The sequence below is a fragment of the Carcharhinus amblyrhynchos genome, chromosome 33 (genome assembly GCF_965287045.1).
Source record: "Carcharhinus amblyrhynchos chromosome 33, sCarAmb.v2.hapA, whole genome shotgun sequence".
Lineage (NCBI taxonomy): Eukaryota > Metazoa > Chordata > Chondrichthyes > Carcharhiniformes > Carcharhinidae > Carcharhinus > Carcharhinus amblyrhynchos.
Genome location: NC_137356.1, coordinates 22,844,287 through 22,860,985, shown reverse-complemented (window position 1 = coordinate 22,860,985; position 16,699 = coordinate 22,844,287). Strand labels below are relative to the sequence as shown.

The 16,699-nt window shown below is 47.4% G+C and overlaps 1 protein-coding gene across 1 annotated transcript in view; it reads left to right on the top strand.

The window, feature by feature from the left end:
* The first annotated feature begins 385 nt into the window (after positions 1–385).
* The window catches only part of LOC145361063 (pancreatic secretory granule membrane major glycoprotein GP2-like), a 48,046-nt gene continuing 31,732 nt past the window's right edge, over positions 386–16,699 (top strand). The window contains exon 1 of the mRNA XM_080216627.1: positions 386–489. The gene's annotated coding sequence lies outside the window, so the exon portion shown is untranslated. The remainder of the gene's footprint in view (positions 490–16,699) is intronic.

The window sequence follows — 16,699 nt, the reverse complement described above, 5'->3', positions numbered from 1 at the left end:
TTTCAATGATTTATGCAATGTTCAGTTTAAATGTGTGTTACCTATAAAGGGTTGAAACTTCAGTGGACAAACTCTCCAACCATTCTCACCAACGGAATTTTCCAATCCCCAGGAGTTAACAAAACATCAAGTACCAATTGCAAACTGGTTTCTACTAAATGTTGATTTGTTGTTGGCTTTTAAACTGAGTGTGAGCATTGAGGGGAAACTATGAAAATGTCACTGTACATGTCAGAATCCAGGAATAAGAGTGACAATGATTGGATCAAGTTACACAATGCATAGCACAGTATACAACCAGGATTGTGTTTACACCTTCAGGCATCTTGCTGGGTGAGTCTCACCTTCCAGGAAACAAATCAGAATTCTGACCAAATCCATTTCTGCTATAAGTACTCACAGCTTGTCACAAACTTTACTAAAGTCTGAGGATGGAGTCATCTTATTGAGCTTCCTGCAGATCCCACATCAACACCTCATGAGATTCTGGTAAGCAGTCAGCTATGAATTGAAGTTTAGAATATGCTCTGGAGTGTCATTGTTTTTAGCTATGGACTCGGGTTTATGCATGTGTTTTTGCCTCAATACATCGCTTAATAATGATCAAAGTTAGTAAAGGGGCTGTGAGAGACCTTCTGGCACAATGATAATCTGGACCAGAAGCTTTGGGGTTGAGTCCAATGGCAGGACAATTTGGCCACAGAAGATGCATTTAACACAATTCAACAGGCTGATAATCAGCTCGGAAATCCTTCCCCCGATGATCCCCCAGTGGGTAAAAAATATTGTGGGTTTGAAGATATGCAAGAGAGTAAGGAGACTTGAGATGGAATTGGAAGATATATAAAGAAGGTAATGAGCAAGCATGGTATAATCAGTGGAGGTGAATTGGAGGGAAGAGGAGCAAGGGATTAAAGGAGGGGATTGAACCAAGAAACATGCACATATTGGGATCAAAGACTAATGTTTACTAAAGGTATAAAATGAAGAGAAGCTCAATGATTTATCATATTGCTTTGAGAAACAGAAAGATATGATCACAATCCCAGATTTCACTCAATATAAACAGATAAAGTCAACGTCTACAATTCCTTTCCTTGAGAGAGACTTCAGTGAGGATAGATAGACAACTCAATGCCAACTATCCCACTCTCAAAGAGAGACTTCACTCAATATAGATAGATAAACTCAATGTCTACAATCCCACTCTCAGAGAGGCTTCATTCAATATAGATAGATAAACTCAAACCATTTTCATTCTAAGTGCTGAATCTGGGTGCAATTAGATCCAACTTGGAAATCTGCTTTCAGGTGCTCCCATTATCACTTAGCCTGAAAAAAAAATCGCATGCCTGAATTGTGCTGTGGGCAGGGCTTAGTGCGCCTGAAACGATCGGAGCTCTGAACTGTGCATGCGCAGCGAGAAAAACATTTGGCTGGCCTTCCGCCACCCCTCCCCAGAAAATGATATGGCCTCCATCCCCGCCCCCCCAACTCCCAGAGAAGATCTGGCCTCCCTCACCCCTCCAGAGAATGATCTGGCCTCACTCTCCTCGTCCCCACCAGAGAATGATCTCGTCTCCCTCACCCCTCCCCCCGCCAAGAGATTGACCTGGTTTCCCCCTCCCCACCCCCCTCCCCCAGGGAATGATCTGGCTTCCCTCACTCCCCACCCTCCCCCACAGAGAATGATCTGGCCTCCCTCCCCACCCAGAGGTACATCTGACCCACTTTCTCCTCCCTCCACCTCCACAACCAGACAACAATTTGCCTTCCTCCCCCCCCGCCCCCCAACCCCCTACACCAGACAATGATCGGGCCTCCCTCCACTCTTCCCATCCCCTCACCACAAAATGATCAGGCCCGCCTCCCCGCCTTCCCCACCCCACCCCCCCACCCAACCTCCCCCACCAACAATCTGAGTCAGAGAGCCATTGGGAGCTCTGAACTTACCTCTTCAGCTGCTGGAGTGCCCGAATCAGGCTTTTATTCAACATGTCCATTTCGGTGGCAAATCGGATTGAGGCCATTCCTGGGCCTCAGTAAAGTGGCCATCTGCGCGGATGGGGGCGCGGGTTGCATTAATGGCCTCACACCCGACTTTACCATGTTTTTGCACCGAGAAACGGGCGCGACGCAGTGGTAAAATCGGACCCAATATCTACAATCACATTCCCAGCGAGAGACTTCACTCAATATAGATAGATAAGCTCAATGTCTATGCAGGAATCACAAAGAGTTGGTTTGAAGGTGCAGCAGGTAATTAAGAAGGCAAATGGAATTTTGCTCTTCATTGCTGGAGGAATGGAGTTTAAAAACAGTGAGGTTATGTTGCAGCTGTATAAGGTGCTGGTGAAGCCACACCTGGAGTTACTGTGTACAGTTTTGGTCTCCTTACTTGAGAAAGGATATACTGGCACTGGAGGGGGTGCGGAGGAGATTCACTAGGTTGATTCCGGAGATGAGAGGGTTGGCTTATGAGGAGAGACTGAGTGGACTGGGGCTTTACTCATTGGAATTCAGAACAATGAAGGGAGATCTTATGTTCTTATGGACAAACAAAGAACAAAGAACAACACAGCACGGGAAACAGGCCCTTCGGCCCAATGAGCCCTCACCGTCATTTTAACAAAGCATTTTCCTACACTTACCTTGACCCATGTGTATGCGTATGGTATCCCTATTGGAAACCAGATTCAGGGGAGAATAATTTAGGGAATCTTATAGAAACATGTAAGTTTATGAAGGGAGTATTTAAGCTAGAAGCAGGGAACTCATTTCCACTGGCAGGTAAAACAAGAACTAGGGGGCAGAGCTCAAACTAAGGGGAAGCAGATTGCTCTCTGGCTGGGGAAGGGTTGGGGGGAAGGAGGAGGAGGGAGACTACATCATTCTCTGGTGACGGGGTGAGACGAGGAAGGAGGCCAGGTAGATATCTGGTCGGGGGCGGGGGGGGTGCAGGCGATCAGTGGCAGCAAAGGGGATAGAGGGTCGTGATTGGTCTGGGTAGTGGGGGTAGGGGTAGTGGTGGATGGATAAGGGGGACAGTTATGTTGTGGGGGTGGGGCAATGTCTGTGGGAGCCATCGCTCCCGGGCCACATGATCTGCTTTTTGTAGAAGCAATATGACATGGGCGCATTTTTCAAACTTTTTCTCACCGCACATACGCAGTTCAAAGCTCCGATTGGAGCTGCAGTATTTCAGATGTGATAAGCCCCACCCACAGCCCAATTCAGACTTGTGATTTTTTTTTTCCCCAGGTTAAGTGCATACAGGGGTGCCTGAGTCAGATCTTAATTCAGCACTTAGAATCAAAATTATAAAATCAGGCCCAATGTCTACTATCCCACTCCCAGAGAGAGAAACTCCACTCAATATAGATAGATAAACTCAGTGTCTACAATCCCACTCCCAGAGAGAGACAGACTTCAATGTCTACTATCCCATAGGAAAGGATGCTATAGGAAAGATAGGGCAGGGGAGCAGAGAGGAGGGGGAGTTGCATTTTTGATTAGGGAAAACATCACAGCAGTACTGCGAAGGGATATATCCGAGGGTTCACTCACTGAGTCTGGGTAGAACTGAGAAATAAGAAGTGGGAAATAATTTTGATAGGGTTATGCTATAGGCCCCAAAATAGTCAGTGGGAAATTGAGGAGCAAATATGTCAGGTGATCACAGATAGCTCCAAGAAAAATAGGGTGGTAATAATAGAGGATTTAAACTTTCCCAACATTAACTGGGACAGCCATAGTATTAGCGGCTTGGATGGAGAGAAATTTGTTGAGTGTATTCAGGAGTAATTTCTCATTCAGTATGTGAATGGCCCAACCAGAGAGGGGGCAAAACTTGACCTCCTCTTGGGGATTAAGGAAGGGCAGGTGACAGAAATGTTAGTGAGGGATCACTTTTGGATCAGTGACCAAAATTCCATTAATTTTAAGATAGCTATGGAAAATGATAGGTCTGGCCCAAAAGTTAAATGCTAAATTGGTGCAAGATCAATTTTGATGGCATCAGACAGGAACTTTTAAAAGTTAATTGGAGGAGTCTATTGGCAGGCAAATGGATTTCTGGTAAGTGGGAGGCTTTCAAAAATGTATTAACCAGTGTTCAAGTTAAGCACATTCCTCTTAGACTAAAGGACAAGGCTGGTACAAGTAGGGAATCCTGGATGACTCGGGATATTGAGGCCCTGGCCAAGAAGAAGAAGGAGGCACATGACATGCATAGGTAGCTGGGATCAAGTGGATCCTTTGAAGAGTATAGAGGGTGTAGGAGTAGAGTTAGGAGAGAAATCAGGAAAAAGGCGACATGAGATTGGTTTGGCAGATAAGGCAAAGGAGAATCCAAAGACATTCTATAAATATATAAAGGACAAAACAGTAGCGTCTCTTAAAGATCAGCAAGGTCATCAATGTGCAGATCAACAAGATATGGGAGAGATCCTAACGGAATATTTCTCATTAATATTTCCTGATGAGAAAAGCTTGGATGTTAGATTGACTTGCAGCGAGGGTCGGTACCTGGGACTTCGATGTTGTGGCCATTTCGGAGATGTGGATTGAGCAGGAACAGGAATGGTTGTTGCAAGTTCTGGGGTTTAGATGTTTCGGTAAGATCAGGGAAGATGGTAAAAGAGGGGGAGGTGTGGCATTGTTAGTCAAGGACAGTATTACGGTGGCAGAAAGGACGTTTGATGAGGACTTGTCTACTGAGTCAGTGTGGGCTGAGGTTAGAAACAGGAAAGGAGAGGTCACCATGTTGGGTGTTTTCAAAAGGTCTCTGAAAAATTCCAGAGATGTAGAGGAAAGAATTGCAAAGATGATTCTGGATTGCAGTGAAAGTAACAGGGTAGTTGTTATGAGAGACATTAACTTTACAAATATTGAGTGGAAAGGCTATAGTTTGAGCACCTTAGATGGGTCAGTTTTTGTCCATTGTGTGCAGGAAGTTTTCGTGACACAGAATGTAGATAGACCAACAAGTGACGAGGCCACATTGCATTTGGTACTAGGTAATGAACCAGGCCAGATGTTAGATTTGGAGTTGGTGAGCACTTTGGTGATAGTGACCACAATTTGGTTATGTTTACTCAGTGATGAAAGGGATAGGCATATCCTGCAGGGCAAGAGTTATAGCTGGGGAGAAGGAAATTATGATGCAATTAGGTGAAATTTAGGATGCATAGGATGGGGAAGAAATCTGCAGGGGATGAGCACAACTGAAATGTGAACAACTACTGTGTGTCCTTGATAAGTATGTACCTGTCAGACAGGGAGGAAGTGGTCGAGCGAGGGAACCGTGGTTTACTAAAGAAGTTAAATCTCTTGTGAAGAGGAAGAAGGAGACTTATATAAAGATGAGATGTGAAGGCTCAGTTAAGGCACTGGAGAGTTACAATTTAACCAGGAAGGGCCTAAACAGAGAGCTAAGAATAGCAGGAGGGGACATGAGAAGTCTTTGGCAAGTAGGATCAAGGAAAACTCTAAAGCTTTCTATAGGTATGTCAGGAATAAAAGAATGATTAGGGTAAGATTAGGGACAGTCAAGGACAGTAGTGGGAAGTTGTGCGTGGAGTCCGAAGAGATGGGGGAGGCACTAAATGAATATTTTTCGTCAGTATTCAGACAGGAAAATGACAATGTTGTCGGAGAGAATACTAAGTTACAGGCTATTAGACGAGGCGGAATTGAGGTTCATAAGGAGGAGGTGTTAGCAATTCTGGAAAATGTGAAAATCGATAAGTCCCTGGGCCAGATGGGATTTATCCTAGGATTCTCTGGGAGGCTAGGGAGGAGATTGCAGAACCTTTGGTTTTGACCTTTATGTCATCATTAGCTACAGGAATATTGCCTGAAGACTGGAAGATAGCAAATGTCCCCCTGTTCAAGAAGGGAGTAATGACAACCCTGGTAATTATAGACCAGTGAGCCTTACTTCTGTTGTGGGCAAAGTTTTGGAAAGGATTATAAGATTTGTAATAATCTAGAAAGGAAAAGTTTGATTAGGGATAGTCAATACGGTTTTGTGAAGGCTAGGTCAAGCCTCACAAACCTTACTGAGTTATTTGAGGTGGTGACCAAAGAGGTGGATGAGGGTAAAGCAGTTGATGTGGTGTATATGGATTTCAGTAAAGCGTTTGATAAGGTTCCCCATGGTAAGCTACTGCAGAAGATGCAGAGGCATGGGATTGAGGGTAATTTTCCAGTTTGGATCAGGAATTGGCTAGCTGAAAGAAGACAGAGTGGTGGTTGATGGGAAATGTTCATCCTGGGGTTCAGTTACTAATGGTATACTAGTTTTGGAGCAACTGCTGTTTGTCATTTTTATAAATGACCTGGATGAGGGCATGGAAGGATGGATTAGTAAATTTGTGGATGACACTAAAGTCGGTGGAGTTGTCTACAGTGTGGAAGGATGTTACAGTTTGCAGAGGGACATAGATACAGAACTGGGCTGAGAGGTGGCAAATGGAATTTAATGCGGAAAAGTGTGAGGCGATTCACTTTGGAAGGAGTAACAGGAAAACAGAGTAGTGGGCTAATGGTAAGATACTTGGTAGTGTAGATAAGCAGAGAGATCTCGGTGTATATGTGCATAGGTCCCTGAAAGTTGGCAACCAGATTGATAGGGTTATTAAGAAGGCGTGTTACGTGTTAGCTTTTATTGGTAGAGTGATTGAGTTTTGGAGCCATGATGTCATGTTACAGCTGTATAAAACTCTGGTGTAGCTGCACTTGGAGTATTGCGTACAGTTCTGGTCACTGCATTATAGGAAGGGTATGGAAGTATTGGAAAGCATGCAGAAGAGATTTACCAGGATTTTGCCTGGTATGGTGGGAAGGTCTTATGAGGAAAGGCTGAGTGATTTGAGGCTGTTTTCATTAGAGAGAAGAAGGTTAAGAGGTGACTTAATAGAGGCATACGAGATGATCAGCGGATTAGATAGGGTGGACAGCGTGAACATTTTTCATCAGATGGTGATGGCTAGTACGAGGGGACATAGCATTAAATTGAGGTATGACAGATACAGGACAGATGTCAGATGTAGATTCTTTACTCAGAGGATAGTAAGGGTGTGGAATGCCCTTCCTGCAATAGTAGTGGACTTGCCAACATTAAGGGCATTTAAAGGGTCATTGGATAAACATATGGATGATATTGGAATACTGTAGGTTAGATGGGCTTTAGATTGGTTTCACAGGTCGGCACAACATTGAGGGTCGAAGGGCCTGTACTGTGCTGTAATGTTCTATGTTAAGGAATTTGGGGAAATAAATATTGATGTCTTGAGGAGTGTACATATTACAGAGAAGGCGGTACTGGAAGTGTTAAAGTGCATCAACATAGATAAATCCCAGGGACCTAATGAAGTGTATCCCATGACGATGTGGGAGGCTAGGGAGGAAATTGTGAATTTGCTAGCCAAGATATTTGCATCATCAATAGTCACGGGTGACGTGCCTGAACTGGAGGGTAGCAAATGTATGCATTTGTTTGAAAAGGGCTGCAGGGAAAAGCCTGGGAACTACAGACGGTGACCCTTACATTTGTGATGTGTAAGTTGTTCGAAGGTATTCTGAGACAGGCTCTACAGGATTGAGAGTGGCAAGGATTGATTAGGGACAGTCAACATGGCTTTGTGAGTGGAAAATCATGTCTCACAAATTTGATTGAGTTTTTGAAGGGGTGACCAAGAAGGTAGACGAGGGCAGTGCAGTTGATGTTGTCTACATGGACTTTAGCAAGGCCTTTGACAAGGTACAGCATGATAGGTTGTTGCATTAGGTTAAATCTCACGGGATCCGGGCGAGGTGGCCAAATGAATACAAAATTGGCTGGATGACAGAAGCCAGAAGGTTCAAACTGGAGCCTGTGACAAGTGGAGTGCCTCAAGGATCAGTGCTGGGTTCACTGTTATTTGTTATTTATATTAATGATTTGAATGAGAATTTAGCAGGCATGGTTAGTGAAATAACTCCACAGAGGCAAAAGTCCCATCATTAAAGCTGCTGTGTGCCAAAGAAGCAAATCGGTGTGTTTCCCAACCAGAAACCATGGATGAACAGGGATACCCACTGCCTGCTGAAGTCCCAGGTCTGAGGCATTCAAATCAGACCACACTGACCTATACAAGAAAGCTAGATACGATCTAAGTAGATTAATCAAAGATGACAGAAGACAATATCGGACCACACTAGAGTCCCAGGCCAGCTACACCGACCCCCACCGGCTATGGCAAGGTCTGCAAGGCATAACAGACTACAAGGTGAAGGCATGTAAAATTGCCTGCTCCAATCCACCTCTCCGTGATGAGCTCAATGCATTCTACGCCCGTTTTGAGCAATAGCCCTGGTTTTACCTGAACCTGACTATTGCAAATGTCAGAACAGCTTTCTTGAACGTCAACCCATGAAAAGCAACTGACCCAGATGGGGTACCCAGATGTGGAGTCACTTAATTGGGTGGATCAGCTGGTGAAGGTATTCACAGACATCTTCAACCTCTCTTCACAACAATCTGAGGTCCCTATCTGCTTCAAGAAGATGACCATCATCCCGGTACCTAAGAAAAACCAAGCAGCGTGCCTCAATGACTATTGGCCGGTGGCTCTGACATCCATCATTATGAAGTGCTTCGAAATGGCACGAATCAATTCCAGCCTCTTGGACTACTTGGATCCACTACAGTTTGCCTATTGCCACAACAGGTCTACAGCAGATGCCATTTCCAGTGGCCCTGTACTCAACCCTGGAACACCTAGATAACAAGGACACCTTTGTCAGACTCCTATTTATTAACGACAACTCTGCTGCCAGCAGTGGTGGTGGAGACGGATTCGATAGGGTCTTTTAAGAGACTTTTGGATAAGTACATGGGACTTAGTAAGTTATAGGTAAGCCTAGTAGGTAGGGACATGTTCGACGCAACTTGTGGGCTGAAGGGCCTGTTTGAAAATCGAATTGGAGGGGAATTTGGCCACACAGTCTGAGTTAGAACATTGTGAAGAAAGCTTAGTAGTTAGTAGTTTCTCTATGTTCTAACTCAGCCTTCAACACTATCATTCCCTCGAAACTCATCTCCAAACTCAGTAGCCTGGGCCTTGGCTCCTCCCTCTGCGACTGAATCCTGAAGTTCCGAACTCACAGACCACAATCAATAAGGGTAGGCAACAACACCTCCTCCAGATCATCTTCAGCAGCGGTGCTCCACAAGGCTGTGTTCTCAGCACAATGCTATACACTTTATACACGTATGACTGTGTGGCCAAATTCCCCTCCAATACGATTTTCAAGTTTGCTGACGACACCACTGTAGTGGGTTGGATCTCAACAATGATGAGACAGAGTACAGGAATTAGATAGAGAATCTGGCAACAATAACCTCTCCCCCAATGTCAACAAAACAAAGGAGATTGTCATCAACTTCGGGATGCATAAAGAAGAACAATGTCTACATCAATGGGGACGAAGTAGAAAGGGTCAAGAGCTTCATGTTTTTAGGTGTTGAGATCACCAACAACCTGTCCTGGTCACCCCATGCCGATGCTATCGTTAAGAAAGCTCACCGACGCCTCTACTTTTTCAGAACATTAAGGAAACCTGACATGTCAGCTATGACTCTCACCAACTTTTACAGATGCACTATAGAAAGCATTCCTTATAGTTGTATCACAGCTTGATATGGCTACTTTTCTGCCAAAGACCTCAAGGAACAACAAAAGGTCGTGATGTCGCTCAATCCATCACACAAACCAACCTCCCACCCATTGACTCTGCCTACACTTCCTGCTGTCTCGTCAAATCAGCCAGTATGATTGAGACTGACTGGTAACTATAGGCCGATGAGTTTGACATCAGTGGTAGGCAAGTTGATGGAGAGGATTCTTAGGGATAGGATGTATGAGCACTTACAGCATTGCGATCTGATTAAGGATACGCAGCATGGCTTTGTTAAGGGGAAGTCTTGCCTTATGAATCTGGTAGAATTTTTTGAGGAGGTGACAAAAACAGTCGACGAAAGACGAGCGGTTGATGTCGTCTATATGGATTTCAGTAAGGCGTTTGACAAAGTCCCTCATGGTAGGTTGGTTGAAAAGGTTAAGGCTCATGGGATACAAGGACAGGTATCTAGATGGATTGATAACTGGCTTGGTAAGAGGAGACAGAGAGTAGTAGTGGAGGGGTCCTTTTCTAGCTGGAGGTCTGTCACGAGTGGTGTGCCGCAGGGCTTGGTACTGGAACCTCTTCTCTTTGTAATATATATAAATGACTTGGAAGAGGGAGTAAGTGGTGTGATCAGCAAATTTGCAGATGACACTAAGATGGCTGGATTGGCGGGCAGTGAGGAGCAGTGTCTGGCAATACAATGGGATATAGACAGGCTGGTATATTGGGCAGATACATGGCAAATGGAGTTTAATCCTGATAAATGCGAGGTGATGCATTTTGGCAGAAATAATGTAGGAGGGAGTTATATGATAAAGGGTAGACCTATAAAGAGTACAGAAATGCAACAGGGCCTGTGGGTGCAAGTACACAAGTCTTTGAAGGTGGCAGTACAAATGGAGAAGGTTGTGAAGAAAGCTTATGGTATGTTAGCCTTTATAGGGAGGGGTACAGAATATAAGAGCTGGAGTCTAATATTGCAGTTGTACAGAACGTTGGTTAGGCCGCATTTGGAGTACTGCATACAGTTCTGGTCGCCTTACTACCGGAAGGACGTGGAGACTCTGGAGAGAGTGCAGAGGAGGTTTACCAGGATGTTGCCTGGTATGGAAGGACTGGGTTATGAGGAAAGATTGAGCAAATTGGGGCTGTTTTCCCTTGAAAGACGGTGACTGGGGGGAGATCTAATAGAGGTATATAAGATTATGAAGGGTATAGATAGAGTAAACAGAGGTCAGCTATTTCCTAGGTTTGAAATGCATATTATGAGGGGCCACGGGCTTAGGGTGAGGGGGGCGAGGTATAATTCGGATGTTAGAGAGAGGTCTTTCACACAGAGGGTAGTGGCATTATGGAATGCTTTGCCAAGCAAGGTGGTGGAGGCAGGCACGCTGGAGTTGTTTAAGAGTTTCTTAGATAGGCACATGATGGGATGGAGATGGAGGGATATAGGAGACCGTTTTAAATAAGGTTTAGAGCCTTGGGACGTCCCTGGGAATCAATGGATTCCTATGGACCTTCCAAAATATTTTCTGGCTCACTTGTTTCACTTGGGGATTCCTTTGAATGTGTGTATAAGGATGTGGATGATACTGATGTTTTTCTCTTATAATCCACAGGTGCTTCAGTCTGCCTTGTTGTCCAACGAGGGGCATACACGCGATGGGTCGTACTGGGGCTGCTCTTGGTTGTTTCAAGAGTAGCCTAGTACTTCACGTCGTTAGTGTAGGCTTAAACTTAGTGATAGGTATGTCCCTGTCAGGCAAGGAGGAATTGGTAGGGCTAGGGAACCGTGGTGCACAAAAAAAGTTGATTTGTTGGTTAGGAAGAAGAAGGAGGCTTATGTTCGGATGAGGCTTGAGGGCTCGGGTAGTGCAGTAGAAAGCTTTAGATTGGCTAGGAGGGAGTTGAAGAGGGAGTTAAGAAGGGCTAGAAGAGGGCATGAGATGACTTTGGCTGATAGGATTAAGGAGAATCCTAAGGCGTTCTATAGGTATGTCAAGAACAGAAGGTTGGTTAGGGCAAGATTAGGGCCAGTTACAGACAGTAGGGGGAAGTTGTGTGTGGAACCGGAAGAGATTGGAGAGGCATTGAACCATTATTTCTCTTCGGTGTTCACGCAGGACGATATGAATGTAGCTGAGGAGGTCACTGGGGTGAAGGGGTGTAAAATAGAAAGTATTGCAGTTGATACAGAGGATGTGTTGGATATTCTAGAAGGGTTGAAAATAGATAAGTCCCCTGGTCCAGACGGGATTTACCCTAGGATTCTATGGGAGGCAAGAGAGGTGATTGCAGAGCCACTGGCTCTGATCTTCAGGTCGTCGTTGGTCTCTGGTATAGTACCGGAAGATTGGAGGACAGCGAATGTTGTCCCATTGTATAAGAAGGGGAACAGAGACTTCCCTGGGAATTATAGACCAGTGAGTCTTACTTCTGTAGTGGGCAAGGTTTTAGAAAGAATTATTAGGGATAGGATTTATAGTTATTTGGAGAGTAATGAATTGATTAGAGATAGTCAGCATGGTTTTGTAGCGGGAAGGTCGTGCCTTACTAATCTTATTGAGTTCTTTGAGAAGGTGACCAAAGAGGTGGATAGGGGTAAGGCAGTAGACGTGGTATATATGGATTTTAGTAAGGCGTTTGATAAGGTTCACCATGGTATGCTTCTGCAGAAAATGCAGATGTATGGGATTGGTGGTAATTTAGGTACTTGGATCAGGAATTGGTTAGCAGATAGGAGACAGAGGGTGGTGGTTGATGGTAATTATTCATCATGGAGTTCGGTTACGAGTGGTGTGCCTCAGGGATCTGTTTTGGGGCCACTGCTGTTTGTAATCTTTATTAATGATCTGGATGAGGGTATAGTTGGGTGGATTAGTAAGTTTGCTGATGACACCAAAGTCGGAGGTGTGGTAGATTGTGAGGAAGGGTGTCGAAGTTTGCAGGGTGACTTGGACAGGTTGCAGAGCTGGGCCGCGAGGTGGCGGATGGAGTTTAATGCGGAGAAGTGTGAGGTAATCCATTTCGGTAGGAATAACAGATGTGTTGAGTATAGGGCTAACGGGAGGACTTTGAATAGAGTGGAGGAGCAGAGGGATCTAGGTGTATGTGTACATAGATCCCTGAAAGTTGGGAATCAAGTAGATAAGGTTGTTAAGAAGGCGTACGGTGTCTTGGCGTTTATTGGTAGGGGGATTGAATTTAGGAGTCGCAGCGTCATGTTGCAACTGTACACAACTCTGGTGCGGCCGCACTTGGAGTACTGTGTGCAGTTCTGGTCCCCACATTACAGGAAGGATGTGGAGGCTTTGGAGAGGGTGCAGAGGAGGTTTACCAGGATGTTGCCTGGTATGCAGGGGAGGTCCTATGAGGAGAGACTGAGGGATTTGGGGTTGTTTTCGCTGGAAAGAAGGCGGCTAAGAGGGGATCTTATAGAAACATATAAGATGATTAGAGGTTTAGATAGGGTGGATGGTGATAGCCTGTTTCCTCGGATGGAGAAAGCTAGCACGAGGGGGCATGGCTTTAAATTAAGGGGGGGTAGTTATAGGACGGATGTCAGGGGCAGGTTCTTTACCCAGAGGGTGGTGAGGGACTGGAATGCCCTGCCTGCTGCAGTTGTAAATGCGCCTAGTTTGGGGGCGTTTAAGAGATTGGTGGATAGGTTTATGGACGAAAAGGGATTGGTTTAGATTAGTGGGTCAATGTTTTTTTTTAAAAATAAGACTGGTCGGCGCAACATTGTGGGCCGAAGGGCCTGTTCCGCGCTGTAATGTTCTATGTTCTAAACTGGACCAGATACTGGGCAACATGACAGCTCAGTGACTATCACTGTTTGCTGTGCAGATACATGGATTTGGGCCGGTGTCTGTGGGAGTTTGCGCATTCTCCCCGTGCTTGCGTGGGTTTTCCCCAGGTGCTCCGGGTTTCCTCCCACACCCCAAAGATGTGCTGTCAGGCTGATTGGTGTAACAAATTGTCCCTAAATTAGTCTTCCCTCAATGTGGAATGCCATAAGCATAGACAAGGGTCATGGGTGGAGGGGGGGACTCAATGTTAAAATGGCGGCGTAGGCTCGTTGGACCGAAGGGCCTGTTTCCTGGGCTGTTTTGTTCTTTGAGACCTCACGCACCCCGGATATTCTCTCTTCTGCCTTCTTCCTTCAGGAAAAAGAAACAAAAGTCTGAGATCATGTACCAACTGATTCAAGAACAGCTTCTTCTCTGCTGCTGTCAGACTTTTGAATAGACTTACATTGCACTAAGTTGATCTTTTTCTACACCCTAGCTATGACTGTAACACTACATTCTGCACTCTCTCTTTTCCTTCTCTATGAACGGTATGCTTTGTCTGTATAGTGCGCAAGAAACAATACTTTTCACTGTATGTTAATATATGTGACAATAATAAATCAAATCAAATGTTTATTTATAAAGTTAATATATACACAGAGCTAGCACTCACAGTGGTTTCCTGCTATGGCAGGGTGAGAGACTGACACACCTGCTTTAAATAGGGAGCATGAGGCTCCCTATAATTGGACCATCAATTAGGACTCATCAGGTAGCTCTTGTTAGCCAAACGAGCAAAACTAACTCAAATTAACTTAGGGACAAATTAAGAGGGACAGCCCCCCCCCAAAAAAGGAAGCGGGGCCGGGGTGGGGGGCAGGAAACGGCCCGAACAGAAATCAAAGTCCAAAGGAAACTTAAAACATTAAATCAAAATGTGATTGAGGGGGGTCTATAACACACGCCAGCCCCTGCGGCGCCCAGCAGGCATGGAAGGCGTCGACTGTACCCGCGGACACTGCGTGCTCCCTCTCCAGGGACACCCGGCCGCGAACGTAGCTGCGGTAGAGGGGCAGGCAGTCGGGACGGACGGCCCCGTCAATCGCCCGCTGCCTGGACCTGTTGATGGCGCGTTTCGCCAGGCCCAGGAGCAGGTTCACGAGGAGGTCGGCGTCCCGACCCTCCCCTCTCCGCACCGGGTGTCCGTAGATCAGGAGCGTGGGACTGAAATGCAAACAGAACATCAATAAAAGGTGTTTGAGAAAATCAAAAAGGGAGTGCAATCTATAACAAAACGTAGACGTGGTCCACGGACTCCACAAGGCCACAGAAAGAGCAGTCTCGGGATCCCGTGAGCCAGTGAATCCTACTGTTGTGCGGAACTGCCGCGTGCAGCACCCTCCACCCCAGGTCCCCGAGGTCATTGGGGGAGATCCCTCCGTAGAGGGACCTCCATCGGGGACCTCCGCCGCCCGGCGGCAACAAGGCCCGCCAAGGTGTGTCCGGGCGACGGGCGAGGGAGTGGTAGCGGAAGGTGTGCAGCAGCAGCCCGTACAGGAAACGCCTCCGCGCGCTGGAAAAGGGCACGGAGGACATTCCCGCGAGGCGGCTCGCGCTGTGGGGCACCTGACCCGGGGAGGGGGGTCTCGGCTTCGGGCCAATGTGGAATTCCGCCCGAACAGGGGAACGCTCGGACGGGATCCCACCGCACGCTCGAGCCGCCTCGAGCTGGCGTGTGCTTTCGGGGCCCAGCACGACCGTCCTAAGGTCTTGGATGGCTTTGGCCGCGCGCCGGACGGACACCCCCGCGCGCTCAGCCAGCACGCCAGGGTTCATCCAGCCCGCTCCTCCGCCGTCCAGCACGTCCCCGATCCTGGTCACCCCGGCCTCCACAGCCTCCCTCTCCGTCAGCCACCTGAAGTTATACGGCTGGAGGTGCGGATTCCTGAGCAACGGCTCTCGCACGAGGGCCGCTACTCCTGACGGGGGAGAACTGCGTCGCGAGGCGACCGCGTTCCAGACGGTGAGGAGGTCCTGGTAAAAGACGGGCAGCTCCCGCAACGAGGTCGAAACGCGCCCCAGATTGATGTGCAGGAGCTGCACGTCGTAATTGAGGCCACGCCACTGGGGGAAGAAATACGTGGCCAGGGCGCACCATCGTGGAGGAGGCTCGACGTAAAGGTATCTCTGCAGGGTCTGGAGGCGGAAGGTCGCTATCTGTGTGCGGAGGCACACCAGACCTTGGCCGCCCTCCTCAAGCGGGAGATGCAGAACCTCGGCAGTGACCCAGTGCAGTCGATTGTCCCAGAAGAACCGCACGAGGGTTCTCTGGATATTGGCGACAAAGCCAGGGGGAGGGGTCAAAGCGACCAGCCGGTACCACAACATGGAGGCCACCAGCTGGTTTATGACCAGAACTCGCGCCCTGTAGGACAGCACTCGGAGCAGTCCTGTCCAGCGAGCCAGGCGGGCAGAGACTTTGGCCTCCAGCTCCCGCCAGTTCTCTGGCCAGGATTCCTCGGCTGGGCAGAGATGGACCCCCAGGTAGAGGAGGTGGGTCCTGCTCCAGGTGAAAGGCCTGAGCTCCTCCGCAAGGGGGTCCGTCTCCCAACGACCGACCAGGAGTCCGGAACACTTGGCCCAGTTGATCCTGGCGGAGGAGGCGGCGGAGTACACCGCCTGGCATTCTCGCATCCTCCGCAGGTCAGCCGGGTCCGTGAACACCAGGAGCACGTCGTCGGCGTAAGCTGACAGGACCACTCCTACGTCCGGGCCGCGCAGAGTCAAACCCGACAACCTCCTCTGCAAGAGGCGCAGGAAGGGCTCCACGCACACGGAATAGAGTTGGCCGGACAAGGGGCAGCCCTGCCGTACTCCTCTCCCGAAGCGAAGGGGCGCCGTCAGCGACCCGTTAACCTTAATCAGACACTCTGCGGCAGAGTACAGTAATCGGATCCGGGCGACAAACTGCGTCCCGAACCCGAATGCCCGCAGAGTCCCGAGTAAATACTTGTGCTCCACCCTGTCGAACGCCTTCTCCTGATCTAAGGACAAGAAGGCGCTGGACAGACCAGCCCTCTGGGAATGATGGATCAGGTCCCGGACCAGATCATCAGGTAATTCTTTCTGTGTCAACCAAATAAACAAAATCAAATTAATTCAAGGACAACTCAAAAAAAACAGCCCTTAAAAGGAGGGGGAACCGCCCGAAACAAAAGACAAAGCAGAGAGGA